Source organism: Trachurus japonicus, unplaced genomic scaffold (assembly GCF_045865225.1).
Source record: "Trachurus japonicus isolate A0001 unplaced genomic scaffold, Traja_1.0 AP031002.1".
Lineage (NCBI taxonomy): Eukaryota > Metazoa > Chordata > Actinopteri > Carangiformes > Carangidae > Trachurus > Trachurus japonicus.
Genome location: NW_028221135.1, coordinates 1,616 through 8,216, shown reverse-complemented (window position 1 = coordinate 8,216; position 6,601 = coordinate 1,616). Strand labels below are relative to the sequence as shown.

The window sequence follows — 6,601 nt, the reverse complement described above, 5'->3', positions numbered from 1 at the left end:
GGCCTATTAAAACCCCAACCAGGGTTCCTACAGCTTAAGCCAAGTTAAATTTAAGACTTTTTTTAAAACCACTTGAAATTAAATTTAAGACCAACTTCATAATAAACACAAATGCAGAAAAAAAGAAACACCTCACATCAATTACATAGGGTTAGGGACAATTTTACCCACTTTCCTATGTGATCCAAGGTAAAGTGACTGCTACATGAACATTGGATTGTGTCTCTTTCCAGCTGTCCTTTCAAAATAAATGCATAAAAAGTCCGAAAAAAAAAAAAAAAACACCACTGACTCGGAATCTGGTGGCTGTGAGAAATTTAGTGTTGACGGCCACCATAAAATACCACTTACCAAGTGTTAACATTTTTAAGACTTTTGAAAAATTGATTTAAGACATTTTAATGCCAATTAAGGCCTTGTTTTTAGATTAATGAATTCAATGCCTTTTAAGACTTTTTAAGGATCCGTAAGAACCCTGCCAACAGGCCTGGCATATGGTCAGACAAAGGAAATGTGACTGACTCTACATTTCTGAACAGTGCAACATTTTTAAAGAATGCCATTGAACAGACAATACATATACTTTTGGAACTGTGGAAAAGAAATAAATAGCCAAAAGAAAATTGATGTAGCAGATAAAGCAGATGTATGTATGTAGCAGATGAAGAGATGTCCACCCTCCAATTGGTAGTAATCAGCTGGCTCCTTGGTGCATCTAGGGAAAAATAGAGAAAAAAAAAGAGATTTTTTAAATATTATTTAAATTCATTCTAATGTTCAACCTAACATCAAACATCAGATCATTCACAGGGGGTTTGGAGGGGGGTGTCAAAGAGTCAATCGATTAGTACTCCGCGATTATCAAATACTTTCGCTTGAAATGCCTATCCCTACTGGAGTCCAGACTCCACACCAGTAAAAACAAGATAATAGACCACTAGTTTAATGTTAGTATTCAGTCGGTATTCAGCTGTATAGTCAATGATTTCCCTCAACTCTATCACTCAGTCAGCCAGCATCTAGTCTGGGGCCGTTGACCCGCTGTTTTGGTAGGAAACGGATCCAGGGCGAGAGAGACAGACCTTTCCTTCAAAATAAAAGCACCAAGCTAATAAAATGCGGTAAAACTCTTTAATTTAAGGAATATAATTTACAAGAAAGTCCCCGAGCCATTAAATTGACATTTTGCTTTTATTGTATTACAAGTTAATGTTTATTCAGGGTACCCCCAGAATTTTGCAACTCAAATTTAAGACTTTTTAAGACCACATCTAATGAAATTTAAGACCAACCTCGCAACAGTCATTTTACGTTTGCCAACGCAGCATTCCATGATTTTTTGCAAGTAGATACAGTTATGTTGTTGCGACGTATCATGCAGATAGATAAAAAATAAGACCTTTGTAGGGGTGTAACGATACACATAAATCACGGTTCGGTACGCACCTCGGTTTTGAGGTCTCGGTTCGGTTCATTTCGGTAAGAGAACAAAATGCAAAACATAAATTTGCTTGTTGTTTATTAGGAATTTTTCTAAACCAAATTTACATGTTTTAGTCAAATGTAATTATTTTACTCACCTACTAATGCTATGTTGTAGGTACATTCTGTCCCTGATACAAATAAACTTATTAAACTAAACCAAGCCATTATACAAAATATGAAAAAAATATAAAAGGCTACTGTTGTAAAGTGCTGCCTAATAAGTTCAATAAATTATTCTCAAAATAACAAAACATACAGCCTTACAATGATTTTTTTTTTTTTTTTTTTTTTTACATGTAAAGTGCAGCACTAACAGTTCGAGCCAGTGACGGACTGACCATAGGGCAATGTGGGCAAATGCCACAACGGCTGCCTGACGATGCAACCGTTCGGCCGCAAATAAATAAATGAATGAATAACGCGGGTCATCACGAGGCACAGTGCGTAGTGTCAACACAGCAGCGACGTGTGCCTGCTCTGGGCGCATCTGTCAGTGCCCGATCCGTACCCGGAACACGATCCGTTCCAGGACGCTTCTGCGCATGCGCACGCGCACTCCCCCCTTCTTTTAGTTTACGGCAGACACCGCGGATATGGATGAAAACAGAGACGATCTATGAGGAAAAACACAAGCACGTCGCAACGAATTCCCCTCTGTTCTATTTCTGATTAAATTAAATGTAATGTAGACCGATCAGTTAATCGGTCGATCACCTCAGTCGGCCGGCTGCTGCCTCTGAGATGAGCCGAGCAGCGAGCTAACGTTAGCTCCCGGTGGCTACTCCCAGCTATGCTCCCAGCTCTGCTCCCAGCTAGCTCTGCACTTCTCCCAAAACCGGAGCAAACTTCCAAACAGACGTCAGTTGGATAAACTGACCACAGATTAGGACTCTAAACTGTGACTTTCTCGCATGAAAAAATATTTAAAATTAATAAAGTGACGTTTTAACAACGCTACAGCGGACTTTTAGCTGCTCTACTGCTAGGCTATCAGTTAGCATAGCTTTGAAGCTAATGCCGTAAAACGGCGCATGCGCAGAAGCGCTGGAACGGATCGTGTTTCCGGGTACGGATCGGGCACTGACAGCATCTGCAGCAGATCCACATGTACTGGAGCTTGTGCGCAACACAGACACAGAGAGAGAGACAGACAGACAGACAGACGGACAGGCAGACAGACAGAGAGGAGATAGGAGCCACAGCCCCCCCACCTCCACCTCCATTCCTCCCAAAAGCAGGAGGGTCTTCAAGCCTCTGTTTTCTCGCTAGCGGTAGCATTAGCAGTAGCATTAGCGATAGCCACGACGTAAACGGGCTGCACGTGTAGCTGCAGGCGGACTGTAAACACACACAACTTCTGTACCGAAACTCACTCGTTCACAGCGCTGTGCTGAACCGAACGCCCCGTACCGAATCGTTCAATACAAATACATGTACCGTTACACCCCTAGACCTTTGAGAATGAAATTTAAGACTTGTAAACTAAATTTAAGACCTTTTCAAGGCCTTAATTTATAGTTATCAAATTTAAGACTTTTTCAAGTTTTTAAGACCCCGCGGGTACCCTGTTATTTTATAAGTTTTATGTTGGTGAATACTTTTATTTTGGTGAATTTGGTGATTTCGGTATCAGCTACAGACAGGAACCAGAATGCAGACTAATTGGGAGGTAACTGACACCAGGCTCTTCGCTTGTCTGAAGAGCCTGGTGATGCGAGGCTAGCCAGCATCAGTCCTGTGGAAATTTCAATTACTTCTGTATGGGATGGTGCTATACATTTAAAGCGATAGTTCACCCAAGATTGAAATTTCACTCATTATCTACTCCCCCTCATGTCGACTAAGGGCTGGGAGAAGTTTCAGAGTCCTCCGTGGCTTCTCTGAGTTACAGGGGGTCTCGACGTAGCAGTGCATGTCAATATAACGGTTGCAAATGGATACCAACTGTCTTGGTAACAAAAAGACACACCAAAAAACATCCAAATACCTCCATGCTGCTCGTATGTAATGTCCGTCTTGTATTGAAGCCCCGAAATGCGAAATTGTCCCGGAAAAAATTGAATAAGTCAATTTTTCAAGCTTGTTTTGTAGCGGAAGCTTCTCAAAGCTCCTCTTCCCGGTTCGTCATATTTGGACGAACTGGGAAGAGAACAGACCCTGGTTCGTCCAAATATGACGAACCGGGAAGAAGAGCTTCGAGAAGCTCGAAAAATTGACTTATTTCATTGTTTTTGGGACAATTTCGCATTTCGGGGCTTCAATACAAGACGAACATTACATACGAGCAGCATGGAGGTATTTGGATGTTTTTTGGTGTGTCTTTTTGTTATGAAGACAGTTGGTATCCATTTGCAACCGTTATATGGACATGCACTGCTACGTCGAGACCCCCTGTAAGAGAGAAGCCACTGAGGACTCTGAAACTCCTCCCAGCCCTTAGTCGACATGAGGGTGAGTAGATAATGAGTGCAATTTCAATTTTGGGTGAACTATCACTTTAAAAACTTGAACTGAAATTAATCTGAAAAAATTTAAGAAGCAAAATGCATTTGCCATAATTCTTGGTCTGTTTGCCTACCTGTTTGCATGTTGAAGTCTGTACCCCATCATCTTTTGCTCTATTGTCACTTCGGGTTCTCCAGCACGATGATCTCATGGGTAGAGCACTGCTGTGGGTCCTTGGCTGTGTAAAATACAGATTGACATAACAAAGAGTATTCAGTCAATTAGAAACAGAGTAAAACATTAATTAATCAAGGACAAAAATATCTTTAGCTGTGTCACAGTATTAAGGATAGAATGATTTTTTTTTATTTTATTTTGCGGCTGATCCTGATTATTATTACTCAAATAACACTATATTTAGAACTAATATCCTAATGAAAATTACTGCCACATATCTTTGACTTTAAAGTTTCTATTATTTTGTCCAACCTATGAAGGGTGAATTGAACTTATTACACCTGTGTGTATAAACTGGATTCACTAATGATGGCTTATTTGCAGGCTATATCATTTTCAGCTGGATGACTAATACTTCATCAACCGAGTATACACTAATATCAGTGATACTTTACTTTTATTAACAGGAGTGAGTATTAGTAACCATGCTAAGAGGCCACAGTCAGTGTAGTGTCTCATCTCCAGTAGTTTCTGTTACTAGCAGAGTTCATGTTGTTTTCTTCTGCAGCAGAGTGCGTTTTCTAAAGCAGTGGTTCTCACACACACACGCGCGCGCCGCGAGTAGCCGCGAAGCAGCGAGAAGCGGAGCCCTTTGATGTTAACGACTGTGTCACACCGGAGCCACGTCGCTCCGGTTCACAGCAGCAGCGGCGCGGCGCGCGAGCCGCGAGCTATGGCCGCGAGCGAGCCTGTCAAGCCGGGCAGGAAGTCGCACAAAGAAACAGCGGAAGAATCCGGTTAATTTTCAAAATAAAACACATTCCGAAGCCGGTTTACCCCCCCCCCCGTTTGGGAACCACTGTTCTAAAGGAACTTTCACTTATGTTTACACAGTGTTCAAAACAGTGTCTTAAAGGTTGACTATGTAGAATTACAAGAACAACAACAGAAAAAGAATTCCAGCAGTCGATTGCCAGACCGTTGCTAGGTAAAACGGGCCGTTGCTAGGGACTCCGCTCTGATCAGAGGACAGCAGAGGAGGAGAGCTAAGCAGGATATTTACCTTATGTTTCATTTTTACCGTCATTAACAGCATAATAAATGACTTGTAGCTTGTTACAGGGACAGTGGAGGCTCTCTGCCTTCCACACCGCTGCTGCTCAGAGCCTCAGAGCCTCCGCTGTCACTGCTCTCCTCAAGTTGGAAAAAAAAAAAAAAGGAGCTCCGTGGCACCGAAAGTCCGCGACGATAAACGTGTTTATGACAGATAAGACTACACAAATACACCCATCCTAACAAGTATATGATAATCCATTGATCCACCTATTGATTATTAAAAAGGCTTGGTTGGAAACAAACGCATCCGACCGGGAGGAGGCAGGAAAACAGCGGAGAATTGAGCCACATGTCGGCTACAGGCAGGTACGAATGTAAACAGAACGTTGACAGAAAGTCATTGTCGAGCCCGTCAAAAAAATTAAAAATAATAATTCAGACTAAAAAAAAATTTTTTATGGAAAAGCAATACTTTCATTCTGTACCCCTCTAAAGGCCCCATGGATGTATTATTTTTGAAAAAATATAGCTTTTAATAAATATTCTACATATTCAACCTTTAAATAACTCAATAAACAGCCCATGAAAAAAATATTTTTTCCAGCAGATATCTTTGTTACAACATGACTGAGCTAATTGGAGTAGTTTCATGTTGTGTCCGACAACGGGAGGGTTTTAACAGCTGACGTCCTGGTGTTAGCTTAGCTGCTGCTGTTAGCTGTCAGCAGCAGCTAAGCTAACGGCTACGATAGCCATGACTAGTTGCAGAGGCGTGCACACAGAAGTGGTGGTGTTTGTTCGGTAATTCGTTTTGTAGATTTAACAAACATCAGATTAGTCAGGGCGGTTTTGGCAGCCCGGAGCCTCCACATTTGGTGCCGACACCGGTGGCTAATGCTACCAGTTAGCCGCTAACGCTACCAGTTAGCCGCTCGCTAGAATGCTACTACGGGGTTGAAAGCCGGATAGCTCATGTGCTAATGGCGATTAGCTTTTCTCTCTTTTCTTTCTAACCCTTTTCTCTGTAACACGTTAATGAAGCCATGTACCGGCTGAAACATCCTCCTCACCGTTGGTTAGAACAAGGAGAATAAGAAAAAAAAAACCCTCCATGGTGACATGTCGAGACATGTCCAGGACTTCACATCCGTTAACGTTACACAGCCCCCCTCCCTCTCACCAGAGCCTGCCTCGTTTGAATCCCTGACACCAACAACGCCACAATAATAACAGAGAAATATCTTACCTGGTATTTTTGCAGGATTTAAATTCACTCAAGCTCTCGCTAGGACCAGGTTCCAGCCGACTGTTTGTCCATTTATCCGTATCGTAAAAATAATCCACATGACTGGTCATTCTTGAACGACTGAAGTGCGTCGCGGCGGTTCCCGTTTCACAGCAGCAGTAACGGTTATTTTCAAATTTGGCGCCGGAAAGG

The 6,601-nt window shown here is 42.0% G+C and overlaps 1 long non-coding RNA gene across 1 annotated transcript; it reads right to left on the bottom strand.

The window, feature by feature from the left end:
• Positions 1–368: 368 nt before the first annotated feature.
• On the bottom strand, positions 369–6,319 carry LOC146959852 (uncharacterized). The gene is made up of 3 exons (XR_015035581.1): positions 6,234–6,319; positions 4,064–4,168; positions 369–715 (listed from the first exon to the last, which is right to left on the bottom strand). It is a non-coding gene; the product is annotated as an uncharacterized LOC146959852 (long non-coding RNA).
• Between the last annotated feature and the right edge of the window lie 282 nt (positions 6,320–6,601).